Source organism: Copadichromis virginalis, linkage group LG11 (genome assembly GCF_057382275.1).
Source record: "Copadichromis virginalis isolate Kocher_CV1m ecotype Utaka linkage group LG11, C_Virginalis_male_GT1.1, whole genome shotgun sequence".
NCBI classification, from domain to species: domain Eukaryota; kingdom Metazoa; phylum Chordata; class Actinopteri; order Cichliformes; family Cichlidae; genus Copadichromis; species Copadichromis virginalis.
Genome location: NC_140628.1, coordinates 39,727,568 through 39,743,065, shown reverse-complemented (window position 1 = coordinate 39,743,065; position 15,498 = coordinate 39,727,568). Strand labels below are relative to the sequence as shown.

At 42.6% G+C, this 15,498-nt stretch overlaps 1 long non-coding RNA gene across 1 annotated transcript; it reads left to right on the top strand.

The window, feature by feature from the left end:
• Positions 1–6,540: 6,540 nt before the first annotated feature.
• On the top strand, positions 6,541–7,200 carry LOC146699521 (uncharacterized). Its single transcript, XR_014922926.1, has 2 exons — positions 6,541–6,925; positions 7,133–7,200. It is a non-coding gene; the product is annotated as an uncharacterized LOC146699521 (long non-coding RNA).
• Positions 7,201–15,498: the final 8,298 nt, after the last annotated feature.

The following is a 15,498-nucleotide window of genomic DNA, read 5'->3' as shown; positions in this document are numbered from 1 at the left end:
CACGAGGTTTATTGTTCCAGTCTGGAAATGGAATGAAGGTTATTGCTGTTAATGCCGGCGCCTCCAAATCACATGACCGATGTATAGGCTTTGGAGCGTGATGTCACGGGAGGGGGTGTGACCAGGATTTTTGGTTGAGGCGCCATATTTCTGGGCCAAACAAAGCGCTAGCGAAAGAGGAGAGAAAGCACACGGTTAACACGTACTTGCTGTGTGGTCGTAACGTCAGACGCACAACCGGCAGGAGAATAAGCTTGAAAATAGTTTATCTTTTCATTGTTTCCCCACCTGGAAGCATCATGAGGGTAGTTTTATTTGCGATGGGATCTGGGGTCATAACAAATTAGAACAAACATCCTAATGAGTGATTTTGCAGAACTATGTTCTATTTATAGAGTTGCTATTTGGCATTATTGCAGAAAAACTTGCCAATGAAATGGATGAAACACATCGTGACTGGTTTCCAGCGCTACACATGGGGCACTCTGAAATCCCTGCTTCAAACGTACCACCATGCCAATCAGATTACTTCTTCCATGTGAGGGTGAAGAGGGGACCCTCCTGGGTAAGATGGTGAAGGTTTGCTGTGTCTGCTGAACAGTCTGGTAGTAAAACCAGGCACAAATGAAACTTGCTCTTGTTAAATACTCTTAAAAGTCTTGTGCTGTAAATACCGGCAATTTTTCAAAAGATACATTAAACCGAGTAGTGTTAGTGGTGGGTGATATTATGTAATTTGAAAAATGTGTTTCTTTATTCAACAAACGTGGATGTGTCCCTCCAGAGGTTTATAATTGTGAAACTGGTTCACCTTGTACGCGCTGACTCCACAGACAAGATAAGAAAATATATCAGGCTGGGTGACTAGCGGTTGGTCTTCAGGGTTTCTACTCCACGGCTGTACTTCATACGGGTCCACATTTCCAGTGCTCGATATTTTTGGCAAATACCGTCTCTTTGCATCTGGACACAATCTGTCCCTGTACCGTCCTTTTTCTTTTGAGCTGCTTTTAAGCATGTTTCTAACAACCTTCCTTCCAGCTCACGCCAGAAATATGGTGCCACGCTCCCACAATACATTGTGCCGATACGTCAGTTCCAAAGCTCTATACTTACTGCTTTGATGTATTGTAACCATATATGTACAATGCACATTACAGGACGTAACAGTAGGTGTAAAAGAAATGGCTTTGGTTTCCATGCCACCCTGAGAAATCTTCTCTAGTTTTCTAATTCTACTGTTATGAACTTTAACCTTTACCACACTGAGGCCTGTCCACCTGACCTCCTATGTCAGGCGTTACCGAGCACTGGTTAAAGTTTTTTTTGGTGTTTAGGGCAAATAAAAAAGGTTCGCTCGAGTCAGAGAATAATCTGAAATGCAAAGATGAGTTAGTTATAACACAGACAACACAAGAACCAACATTTTTATATTCTGCCAGTTAGAAATATTTCTTTGATTTTTAATCATTCTAAAACACTCAAATCAGAATCGTTAATCAATTCTATGAAATACTGAAGAATTTCAAAAATAAATAATAAATAAAAAGACGAGAAGTCAAACCTCATTCATTCTGCAAATGCAAGCTCGCGCAAACGTACTGTAGCAAAATGTCGAGAAAGAAAAGTAAATATAATATTTTGACTTTATTCTTAAAATTACTATTAACAACAGATTCTGGAGAAAAGGAGTGAGATTAGAGATCTAAAATCCAGTTTCAACCTTTTTCATGAAATATAAACTTTGATTAAATGCTAAAGCAAATAAAAAGCAAAAGTATAAGAAAGTAATAACATTATTTAAACATTTCTCGATGCATGCTTAGTCATCCAGGTACACAGCAAAATCTCCAGTGTTAAATGAACACTTTTGACAGTGTTATATGTTTAAAAGTAACCTAGTCAGTTTTGAAGATTAACAATGGCTAACACTGAGCAGTGCTGATTTTCTAACACTGGAAAATAACTCAAAATGTTAGAAATATTCCAGTGTTAGAAAATCAGCACTGCTCAGTGTTAGCCATTGTTAATCTTCAAAACTGACTAGGTTACTTTTAAACATATAACACTGTCAAAAGTGTTCATTTAACACTCAACAGTGTTGTATTTAACACTCAGAGGTGTGGACCCATATAGACACTCTCCAGTGTTAATTTAACACTGGAGATTTTGCTGTGTATAAGTAACTCTCCAAAAGTTGATTCTGTTCATCTGGACGGAGCATTTTCAGTGGAAATTATGCACATTTACATAATCACGATGAAGGAACTGCCTCCCAGCCCATTGTTCCTCAGTGGGCTGTTTCAGTCATTATGCAAATGTATGTTTATAAGATTGAGACCTGCAGTCAGCTGAGACTGAAGACGTCACCTGGATGATGACGAAACGTTTCTCCCACAAAACGCTGCGTCCAGATGAACAGAATCAGCCTTTGGAGATTATTTAAATATTCTTTTTTAAATATGGCCCTGGTACTCCTTCGTAGGCAGAATGAGTTTTTACACATGAGCTGATGAACATAAGAACACACAGGCTGCATCTCTGTAGCTCATCAACAAACACCATCACACGCAGTCACCACAAAAGCCCGCTGAGGTAAAACAGCACGTCTTAATTCTCTACGCCAGGGGTCAAAGTTCAGTCCTCAGGGCCACATGTGCTTGCTGCGACGCGCCTGAATAAAATCAGTAGCAAGACTCTGTAGAACCTGACTGCATGCTGACGTTGCAACCCTACTCAGGTTAATTTGATTAAATGTTTGGAAAAATGTACTTTTACTGCACTGTGTTCATTCACTCATGAGCTGCTGTAACATGAATCAAATGGCTGAATTGCACCTCAGCATTAGGGCTGGGTTTTGATAATCGATTTATTGATTAAAAATCGATTCTGGCTTGGATAACGTAAAATCGATTCATTAAAATTCTGAATCGATTTTTTTAATATAAATTTATTTTGCCCAAAACGCCAGAATCTCAGGTTGAACCTCACAAAATTTCAAGAACCACCAAACAGCTAAAACAGTAAATGAGAGCAGGAACACGGCTTCTGCACATAGACGTAAACACACAGCGCGACCCGCGGATCAGAATCAGTGAGATGTGACTTTCTCACGGTCGGGGCTGGAAGCCGACAGCTCGCTGACTCTGATCTGTCGGCGCTTTGTGTTCACGTCCTTTATGAGCCGATTCTAAAGCTGTTAGTTTGATGTCTCTCCAAACAATATTGACCGAACCAGCAGCAAAAGAAGATCCAAACTACGCTTCACATAAACATCGTCATGATTCACTCTTTTACTGTTTTGCTTCCACCGCGATGCACAGCTCTCCCTCTCTCTCTCTCTCTCCCTCCCTCTCTCTCTGTTTTCTGCATTATTCGCTTGCTTGTTACGCACCAGTCTACCGTTGCTTACAGGCTGTCGGCCGCTGGTTTTTTTTTCCTTTTACTTACTTCCAAAAAGAAAACCTAATTTCTGCCGTTCAATACTGAACAAATTTAAACTTTTTAAAATTATGCAAAATGCAAAATGCAAAACGCTCAGCCGTGTCTCTAATAAAACCGCTGTAACGTCAGAGGTGATGTTCATGTGTTGATTAATGGTTTTCTTTCGTTTTTGATGTACTGCAGAATATTTTTATAAAATCCCAGAACAGGAAAATCACCTTCATGTTTTTCTGTTTTATCTTCAGCTACTTTGACACAAAGGCCTCGCTGTGATGCTCACACCTTTGATAAAGTCTCGAAAGTGTCAGCTTCCTTTTTATAGATACAAAAATATGTAAATGTACCGATCTGAATTATAATATGACAGATATGGGCAGATCTGAAAACATGCTCAATAGTCATCTGAATCTACAAACTATAAATAGCTGCTGCTCCAGTGATCTGAGTCAGCAGTGTCAGTCCATCCAAGCAACATTCATCAGGCAGCACATTCTCAATGAATCCCGTCTGCTCTGACACACCGTGAGCTGCTGCAGCTCAGTCTGTAGTTTGAGCTCCACTAAAAGTCTCAGCAGACAAGCAGCTGCTTTCACAACATCACAGCTGGAATCACACAAAACTGACCTGTGATCAGACATCATCAGGTGATATTTCAGGAGGAGACAGACGGTAAACTGCGCATGCAATCATTTCCTCTCTGACACAACAGGAAATTCCAAACTTCCCAAATTGACTCAGAAAAATCTGCATATTTTCTTTGACTGCAAGATCAAAGAGAAAAAGACGTGAACCCACTTACAGCTCTGCTGCAGCAGCATCAGCACCTCTGCAACCAAACAGCTGATCCAGAGCTGCAGCTCAGGGCTGCTTTTAGAGGAGGAGAGGGGCGATGGCGGGGGGGTGGAGGAGGAAAGGTGGCACCTCCTCCGGCTCCTCCCGTCATCTTCCTCATTAGAGGTGGATTTACATGTTTGACTTGTGAATCAAAAGGATTTTCTGGTCACACTGAAGCATCTGTGCGCTTTTAGCTTAAAACCTTTAGCTTAAAATCTCAGAGTCGTGCCGAAGAGTTTCTAACTGCTGGCTTCTCTGAGCTTCTTACTCTGCCCTATCCAGTCTTTAAGTCTGACATCATTAGCTGTGCCTGGGCCCAAACTCTGCTGCAGGTCTCAAAGTCAAACGAACACTGCAGCATCACTGAGAGTTAAAAACTGTCTAAATTCTTTCATCTTCAATAAAATGATCAGCGTTGCTGCTTTATCAGGTGTAACAATTAAGTTTAACATCCAAGCATCCATGAAAACAGGATTTACGAAGTTTAACACAGTTAGCAGGAAGTTAGCTCGCTAGCTTCCACCTAAGCATGATATAGCATGCTCTGACTGAGAGATTTATGAAAAATTCAAACGTACAGCTCTGCTATCACTTCAAACATAAATGAAGACAGAAAGCTAAACAGCAGTGACGTTTGTAGGGTTACTGAAGTTGGGCTAGCTGCTATATAATGATATGCTACGTGGCCGCTAGCGACACAGCTATGTTAGCATAAACACAGTGAAGCTGGAGGATGAACGCTAACCTTTTTCCACTTGATAAAAGTTAACTTGATGGTTCGGGACAAATGCAATCGCATGGCAGGATGCTGTAAACGGACCAAACTTCAGTCAGGAGAACAACTGAGATAATCCATCCACAATACGAGGTTAGTCATTAATATACTGCTGCTGGGCTGGAGTTACATCGTGAGGTTTCAAATCTGAGCTTTAAAATGAAGAGCGATAATAAAGCGAGAGAGGCCGACAGTGATCACTGTTTTTAGGGGCTTGTTCAGATTAAATACATACAAAACATTCAAACATGTTAAAAACACAACAGCCTTATTAAACGCAGATTCGTTTGGGCGGAAGCAGGACTCATCACGTCATCACTAAAGACCGGATTCTTACAGCATTTGGAGCCCTAATAAATGTTTTAGAAACAAGGCGTCCACATGAAATTCTCAGGGACCAAGAACACTTTGAAGTTCTGTTTTAAACAGAAGACACAGGGAGAGGGCTCAGTACACACAGGGGTGTGTACTGAGCCCTCTCCTGTACTCACTCTACACCTACGACTGCACAGCCACTAACAGCTCCAACATCATTGTGAAGTTTGCGGACGACACCACAGTGGTGGGTCTTATCACCAACGGTGATGAGACGGCTTACAGGGAGGAGGTCAGCGCCCTGACCCACTGGTGTCAAGACAACCATCTCACCCTCAACGTCGCAAAGACAAAGGAGTTGATAGTGGACTTCCGGAGGTGCAGAGAAGTACACACCCCCATCACCATCAACGGCGCTGCTGTGGAGAGAGTGAGCAGCTTCCGGTTCCTTGGAGTACATCTGGCTGAGGATCTTACGTGGTCAGTACACACAAACAAAACAGTGAAGAAGGCGCAGCAGCGCCTCTTCTTTCTCAGGAGACTGAAAAGATTCGGCATGAGCCCCCGCATCCTCAGGACCTTCTATCACTGTGCCATTGAGAGCATCCTCACTGGATGCATCACCACCTGGTACGGCAACAGCACCGCCTACAACTGCAAAGCTCTCCAGCGAGTAGTGCGGTGCTCTGAACGGATAATTGGAGGTGAGCTTCCCTCCCTCCAAGACATCTACAGGAAGCGCTGCCTGAGGAAAGCGGGGAGGATCATCAAGGACTCCAGTCACCCCAGCCATAAACTGTTCAGACTGCTTCCATCAGGAAGGAGGTTCTGCAGCATCCGGTCCCGTACCAGCAGACTGAGAGACAGCTTCTTCCATCAGGCCATCAGACTGCTGAACACGTCATAGACACCTCAGCTTCACTACTGGAACTTCAACATTATGCACTCCATACTGTATATAAATGCCACTTGTTTTGCACATATTCAACTCTGTATATTTTATATATTTTATTATTATTATTATTATTATTATTTATTTATTTATTTTTTTACTATTTAATTTGTAAAAATGTGTATACACACACACACACACACACACACGTAGGAAAATATTTAGTATACACATCCAGAAATGCATACACTATTATATATTGTACATATATTTTGTAATGAACCGCTGATCTGTACCATAAGTCATCCTTGCGGGGGTTGTCGGAACTGTATGCGCAGTCGCACTAAGGACAGATGTGATCAGAGGCATGCCCCGTAACGCGTATAGAGCAGTCTGTCGCGGCAGGAATAAGTTGTACAAAGTCCATGTAAGTTACGATAATACTTTGATAAGTATGATAAGTGTGTTTCTAATGTAAGGTATGTTGCTGCGTTTGTATTGTGAGCTATCTGAAAACCCTTTTATTCTTTATTTATGTTACTTACATCCATGTGCTATTTTTTAGCTAGACATGTGTGTCATGCAAGCTAGCAGCACCCCATGAGAAACGGGCCGAAGTGTTTAAGTGTTTACCGGAGTTTTGCACCCTTGGCAAGCGGACTGAGGTATGTGATGAGAGATGATCTGTTGTTATATTTTATTTAACTGAACTGTGTAATCCCTTGATGCTGTTTGAAGTAACCCCTTTTGTTTTATTTAATCTGTGACTGTATATCTCAGAATTACTTGTTTGAACTTGCCTGAATTAACTTAAGCTCATTGTTATAGTTCAAAGGGTACTGTACAGGTATCAATTTTTTCTTATTTTATAGTTTTCACGGTGCTCAACGTCCAGAGAATGAGCCGTGTGTGGTGAGGAAATAAATGGCTGCACCCGTTAGAGACTCTTCTGTCGTTCTTGATGCCAAGGGTTGCTACATATTTATTAGTTTCAGGTTGGCCATTCTTGTATTTTGCTCGTTTGTGTTGTTGTGTTTGCACATCTCTGTTGCTTGTGGGGCTCGCACACAAGAATTTCACTCGCATGTGCTGTGCCAGTGTGCCTGCACATGTGATGTGACAATAAAAGTGATTTGATTTGATTTGATTTTGATTTAGAAAGTGCTGGTACCCTGTTTTCTGTCAGTTCAACAGACAAAACATGCCAAAGCATCTCAGTCTGATTGAAGTCCAGGAAAGATCATTATTGTCTCCTGATGGGTGGACATCCTCCTTCAGGGTTTTCTGGTAGAGAGCAGAATTCCTGCAGAGCAGCCCAGACCGTCACACTACCGCCACCGCGACCTCCTGGACGAGTTGTCGTTTTTGTGGGCAGCTCGCTCCGGTGAAGGTTCCAGGATTGTTCCAGGTTCATGTGCTTCATGTGCTGAGGTGTTTTTTCCTGTTCTCAAACTGATCTCCCTGTTGGAGCTCAGTCTGGGAGGAGTTCTTTTTTTCTCCTTGTCTTTCCTCATGTTGTGCATTTTCCATTGTTATACCTCCCTGACCTGTCTTCCCCATGTGATGTTTGTCTAATGCATAGGTGTCAAACTCTGGCCCGCGGGCCAAATTTGGCCCGCAGCCTGATTACATTTGGCCCGTGAAGCCATACCAAATTACTATCAGAGCTGGCCTACTGGTATTATACAGCTAATATATATATTGTTCAGTATTAAGCTTTGCTTGTTCCATATTCAGTTTTTCAGCAAAACGTGTTTGAGTCCATAAGAAAAGATTCATTCAATAAATATTAACGTTAGCCCGCGACTTTGTTCCAGTTTTGAAATTTGGCCCACTGTGTATTTGAGTTTGACACCCCTGGTAATGTATGTATGGTCAGAAGGGTAAGATGGCGCTGGCAAAAGTCGGTTAAACAATTTCCTTCGGGGTCAACCTTCAGGATCAATAAAGATTTGTTGAATTGAATTGAAGTGGTTTTCTGCATGTGTGGGTAACGACTCCACCGTGGTTCACTGGAGTCTCACAGCTTTAGAAACGTCTCTGTGACCCTGTCAGGCTGCAGATGGTGCTGTGATGTGCTGCTGTCTGAGGTCTTTGTCCTGAGTGTGGCAGTGAACATGAACTCTGTCAATCACATGAATTCATTATTGAAACAGGGCGTTACTGTTCCACACAGGAACAGGTAGCTTTGGATTACTTTTCCCCTTAAAACTACACTTTGTGTTTCATCTTTGTCTAACATTAAAATCTGTATCTGACAGAATTCACGGAGTGACCAATTAGCGTTGTGCCTTTTGTGCAAAGTACAATATCGTGTCTGAAATGTAGAGAACAGTATGCAACCCGTCTGCAAGCTAACACACAGCACAAATACAAACAAAAACAGATGTTTAAAAAAAACTTTACGGCGGCCGTGATGTCAGATGCTTTCAGTTCACGATGACTTTTGTTGAAAACCTCACAAAGACAATCTTATCATTAAGAGAATAAAAGAAATGTGAAGAAAAATAGCAAAAAGGCTTCTGTGTCACATTCCCATGAATCCAGAGCTCCTCCTTTCCCTTATCTTTGCCTGTTTCTCCCACTCTCCCCTCCCCTGTGTGCAGATGTTGATCCCAGTAGGCGTGTCTTCCAGCTGCAGCAGCACATCTGTCACTCATCCTCCGTGTCCCCGACGTTTCCTCTCAACCTTCACCTCATCGTTACAGCTACGGGACGTGGTGGCTTCGGACTCGCTTTAGCTTCTATTTCTCGTCTAGTTTTCAAGCGACGCAACTGAATCCAGACTCGACCCGCCCACCTGCTCCTCTCTGTGAATGTTAGGTTCTCGTGGTCTGAGTCTGTGCTCGGTCCTTGTGTTCATTATTAAAACGCTATCGTTACATCACCTAGGGCTGTGCGATATGACCAAAATCTCATACCCCGATATAAGACATCTATCGTCTGATAACCATATAAATCACAAAAATGTAACATTTTCTGTAAATTCTGTGAATCTCGGGCAGCTCGACTTGTGTGAAGTGTTTCCAGCTGCGCGTCGTGTAGCTGGAGTCGAGTGTTTTAACCGATGCATGAAACGATACATTTTTGGACATAAGTTGTAACGGCGCCGTTTTCTTTGTGAGTATTTATTGCAAACCGGATTCCAAAAAAGTTGGGACACCAAACAAATCGTGAATAAAAACTGAATGCAATGATGTGGAGATGGCAAATGTCAATATTTTATTCAGAAGAGAACGTAGATGACAGATCAAAAGTTCAATCCGAGAAACATTTGAAAGGAAAAATATGTTGATTCAAAATTTCACGGTGTCAACAAATCCCAAAAAGTTGGGACAAGTAGCAATAAGAGGCTGGAAAAAATAAAGTTGAGCATTATGAAGAGCTGGAAGACCAATTAACACTAATTAGTAGGGATGGGTATTGTTTAGGTTTTATCCGATACCGGTGCCAAACCGGTACTTTTGAAACGGTGCCGGTGCTTAAAGAATGGAGAACACAAACTTTTGTAAAAAGATAACAATGTTAGCCTTTTCTGCAGCTATAGGGCATATATGGCATCACTCTTGGCTGGAAGCAGTGCTTAAACAATGGAAAAAACACAAACCTTGTCCAAAAACCTCTCATGTTTAGCTGTTTTCAGCTTTTTCTTTGGTCATTTTAGCCTTTTTGGCCAGGGTGAAGGGAGTATCTGCCATCAAACTGTTAAGTGACGGCTGTGTGCAGACAGGAATAGGACCCAAGGTGCAGACTCCAGAGACAAACTTAAACCGAAACAGCTTTAATGCTGAACTCAAACATAACATAACTGGAAAACATCAAAAATAAACTAACACCGGCAGACTGACAAAACACACAGCAAAATAAACGGTAGATCACGACACAGACACAAAGAAACACAGGGCTTAAATACACAGAGGGAGCAATCAGGGAATGGGTAACGGGAGGGAAACACAGCTGGGGCAAATCAGAACCGACGAGACAAGGAAGCGTCATCTGAACATACTGAGATAAGACAGAGACCTTCAAAGTAAAACAGGAAACACAAAACACAGACTGAACAAAGACACAGACTCACATGCAGGCACTACAGAGGGAACAGAGATGTGGGACCAAGGCAGACACAGACACTGACTGGACACGGGGATATAACAAGAGTAGCTGTAGATAATATTACATCTGTGGGATGATTATTGGTAATTTTTTCTCTAATGATTAAAATTTTATTTGTGAAGAAGTTCATGAAGTCATTACTAGTTAACGTTAAAGGGATTGTTGGCTCAACAGAGCTCTGACTGTTTGTCAGCCTGGCTACAGAGCTGAAGAGAAACCTGGGGTTGTTCTTATTTTCTTCAATCAGTGATGAATAGTAAGATGTTCTGGCTTTGTGGAGGGCTTTCTTATAAAGCAGCAAACTATTTCTCCAGGCTAAATGATGATCCTCTAAATTTGTGACACGCCATTTCCTCTCCAGCTTACGAGTCATCTGCTTTAGGCTACGTGTTTGAGAATTATACCACAGAGTCAGGTACTTCTGATTAGAGACCTTAGTTTTCACAGGAGCTACAGTATCCAGAGTCGTACGTAGTGAGGAGGTGAAATTATTAACAAGATGATCGACCTCTGTTGGAGCAGCGTTCAGATAGCTGCTCTGCTCTGTGTTGGTACAGGGCATTGAAGATGATAACAGTGGGTGGATTATATTCTTAAACTACAGCGCTTTCAGAGCAGCACCAACTGCAGGCCAACATGGCGGAGGTGGAAGGAGAAATTACCAGAGGAAATGATGCTGAGGAGCACCAGAACAGCACCAAGGGAGCCAGTGGGGAAACAGGAAGCAGTGACTGAAGTTTCAAAGTAAGAGCCAAGGGATGGACCAGTAGTAAATCAAACAGTGATGTTCTTACAGAAGAATAAAAATGAAAAATGGCTAGAATGAGTCACTAATCCTTGGGTGGTCAATACCTGAGCAGCCCTCCAAAGTAAAAGTGCAACCAAGAAAATTATCAGTGGACTCAATGATGTCAGACACGTGAAGCTGGTGGGAAGAAATCCCTGCAGACGCCGTCAGAGCAGGAGAACAGCTGGAGCATAGACAGGATGTCCACATACTTTTGGCTGTTCAATGATCTGATGTGGTTTTTTTAAGCACATCTCCATCAGGGAACATTTGCACCAACCAGCAGGTGGGTGGGCTGAGAAGAAGACGTGAAAGTTTACGTGAAGAAGACATAAACTTTCAAAAAGAAAAAACGCGCACAGTCTGAGTCACTGCAGTTTTAATGTTTAGAGTGAAGAATGCACAGCTTGAAGCTCTGCTGCATGATGTAAAGTCTCTGTCAAACTCACAGGACCCCCGGGCGCCCGTGGGGGGATGATGCACTTCCCTCCCTGATTGAAGAAGTGTTTGAAAGCCAGATGTTTGTGCTCTGGATAATCTAAACCCAGGAATTTGTTATTCTGATGTATAGAAACCAAAGTTTGGAGCAACTCTGACAGAAAGCAGCCTCAGCTCTGCTTTCAGCAGCTGATGGGAGTTTAAACCTTCAGCACCAGCAGACGAATCTTTATGCGTCTACTCTGTGAGGTTCGAGGAAAAGCACTGATGATGGAAAACTGCACCGGCTCATCTCAGTTTTTAAACCCACTCTTTGAATAGAACAATGAAACACCCGAGGCAGCTAAAAGATGGATGTGACAGATTTGTTCAGGACTTTGGAGACCTGTGAAACGATCCAGATGTTTCAGCCACTCAGCAGCTCGTTAACACACTTACAGGCACAATCGAGAAAAATATGGACTTCCAAGAAATCGTTGCAGTTTTTCTCTGAACTCATGTGGTGAGAAAAATTACTTCAGGCAGGTCCGACCAAGAAACGTCTTCAAAACTATGCGAGTGTGCGAGCCTTCGAGTCCACCGTTCATCATTTTGTGCTTGTTCTAACTCTGATAGAGGAGGCTAAACTGGTCAGGCTAAACTGGTCAGGCTAAACTGGTCAGACAGGCGACACTCTGAGACATTTAAAAAAGTCAAAGTTTGGTTGGAAAGCAAAGAGTCTTTTTTCTGTTCCAAGGAACAATTTTCAGTGTGACACAACATCTTTTTCTTTTAACAATCTGAAATGCAAATCCCTGCCCGCTCATCTTATCTCTACCACTGACGTTTACATCAGTTATTAGAGGTTTAGATTCCCGGGTCGCACAGATCTGTCATATCTGGTTTCAGTCCTTGTTCAGGTTCTTCACTCAGCATGGAAACCTGTCAGCGTGTTTGTTCACGCAGGGAAAGCCGGCGTTTCCATGGCTACAAACTCCAGGGGCTGGTTATTCTGACCAATGAGAGCAAATCCAGCCCTTCTGTTGCTTTTCACTGGAAATGCAGATCTGAGATCTGTGCCAATTTCTCTTACCAGTCCGTCAAACTGGATCCAACCAGTTAACTTCAGGATGTTTTTAAAGTACAAACTCAGATGCACCAGTTTGCTAAATCAGATTTTAATTATAAGGGAAAATTTCACCACTTCAAAAAGAGCCGAGGAGAAAAACGCGCCATGCATTTGTTATTCATTCGCCTCGTCAGCTCATGTCAGCTCTCTGCTTTTACTAAAGTGGCTCTGACTCACAAACAGTGTTGGTCAAGTTAATTGAAAAAAGTAATCAGTAACTAATTACTGATTACTTCCGCAAAATGTAATCCCGTTACTTTACTGATTACTTATTTTCAAAAGTAATTAGTTACTTAGTTACTTTTTAAAAACACGATTTACAACCTGAATAGGTGATAAAGTGATAGATCTTTCAGCCCAATTCTACTTTTTCTACATAATCATACAAAATGTAATCAAATGGAAAAGTCTCTTTTTAAAACTTGTTTTATTCGTTTTAATCTTTTAACTTTATGCATCAAGCAAACATTAAATTATCTGCAACATTCTCTGACTGGAAGAAATTAGTTTAACATTTAAACCTATTTTCTGCACATTCCAGCACATAAAATAAAATATTTTTTGTGTTTTCACTCAGTCTTTCAAATAGATGCAAGTAAAACACAGTCCACCATCCCTGGACTCGCACCAGTTTGCATACAGGGAGAACCGGTCAACCGAGGATGCGATCGCCACAGTGCTGCACACATTACTGAAGCACTTGGAACACAGGAACACCTATGCACGGCTCCTCTTTGTAGACTACAGCTCGGCTTTTAATACCATCCGGCCATACAAACTCCGTCCCAAACTCCACCAACTGGGACTCAACTCCTCTCTGTGCAACTGGATTGTGGACTTCCTCACTAACCGTAGACAGAGTGTCAGAGTGGGTAAGAACACCTCCTCCACCCTTGTGGTCAACACCGGTGCCCCTCAGGGGTGTGTTCTGAGCCCTCTGCTATACACTCTCTTCACCCATGACTGTATTTCCTCCTGCGCGTCCAATCTCATTGTTAAGTTTGCAGATGACACTACAGTGCTCGGACTTATATCCAACAATGATGAGACAAACTATAGGACAGAGGTGCAACAACTAGAGTCATGGTGCCACGACAATAACTTGGTCTTAAACACCAAAAAGACCAAGGAGATCATTGTAGATTTCCGGAAGAGGGGTCATAACAACCATCTGCCTCTCTTCATCGGCAGTGAGGCGGTGGAGAGGGTGAGCAGTTTTAAATTCTTGGGGGTAACTGTGACCGAGGACCTGTCCTGGGGCAACCATATCACCTCAGTTGTACGGAAGGCCCAACAGCGCCTCTACTACCTGAGGAGACTGCGGAGCGCACACATTCCCAGATCTCTGATGTTGAACTTCTACAACTGTGCCATCAGCAGCGTTCTGACGTATGGATTTCTAGTGTGGTTCCCCAGCTGCACCAAGGCCGATCAGCAAGCACTCCAGCGGGTGGTGAAAGAAGCTGGCAGAATTATTGGAACAAGTCTGCCAGAGATCAGTAATATCTTCCCCACTCGCTGTCTGAGGAGGGTGCACAGTATCCTGCGGGACCAACATCACCCTGCGCGCCACCTTTTCCATCTGCTGCCCTCAGGGAGAAGGTACAGGTCTATACAGGCCAGAACATCCAGACTGGCCAACAGCCTGTATCCACAGGCTGTGAGGCTCCTGAACTCTCTGCCCCCCTCTCACGGACAATAACCATATCCAACTTCTTAATAGCAATGAACTGGTCTGCATTGGTGCATCATATCTTTATTCTCTTCCCCCTCCTGCCCCCCCCCCCTCTTTCTTAAATAGATAACTATCATATCTGATATCATATCTCACAGTACAATAATATTGAATGGGTTGCATTGTTGTATTTTGTCATGTTTCTCAGGTCTTTGTCTGAATTTCTACGAACATTATTGCTAAGGATTGTCTTATTGCATTGGAGTCACACTGGGTTAAATATGTACACTTGGGTTTTAAGGGGTATTTATTATTTTCTTCTTTTTTTTGGGTTGTATGGAAGCCCCAAACGCAATTTCATTGTTCTTGACAATGACAATAAATAAATACTACTACTAAAATAAATAAAGTCAAAGACTCAGCGCTCCTGTTGCTCTATTTTCACCTGTAAAGCAGGAGTGGGGTAGGCGGAGGTTTACCCTGGTGCAGGTGTGCTGCGGTCAGTGGAAGAATCCGCGAGTTTCTCTGTGAGTTTCCCATCACGTCGTAGCTACTCGGTGCTTGTTGGAAGTTTAGGGGTTTTTTCACTGTAAAAAGAAGTTTTCTTCCCACGCACAGCGGACACTAATGTTTTTGTCACTTTTTATGGAATCAAACTCAAAGTAAGGTCAGTACTTCCACGCTTTAAACGCTGCACGCTCATACTCTCTCTGCACTCGATATATGATCCATTGTTGATCTGCACACAGCTGTTGTCACTAACGGCGCACTCGCTTACGTCACTGTCGTGAGACATTCTCGCAAAAAATCACGGTTTTAGTAACGCAGTAACGCAGCGTTCCTACGGGAAAGTAACGGTAATCTAATTACTGTTTTTGCAATAGTAATCCCTTACTTTACTCGTTAGTCAAAAAAAGTAATCGGATTACAGTAACACGTTACTGCCCATCTCTGCTCACAAATGACCTTTCTCCGGCTCTTCCTGCAGCCTCTCAGTCCTTCGTGTCTGAATCTTAAACTCTGAACTGAAGGAAACCCGACTGTTTCACCTCATCCGAGCCTTTTCTTCTGTTCTGAAAGCTGGCGAGGCCTGGCTATTCCTAGTGGGCTCATCACC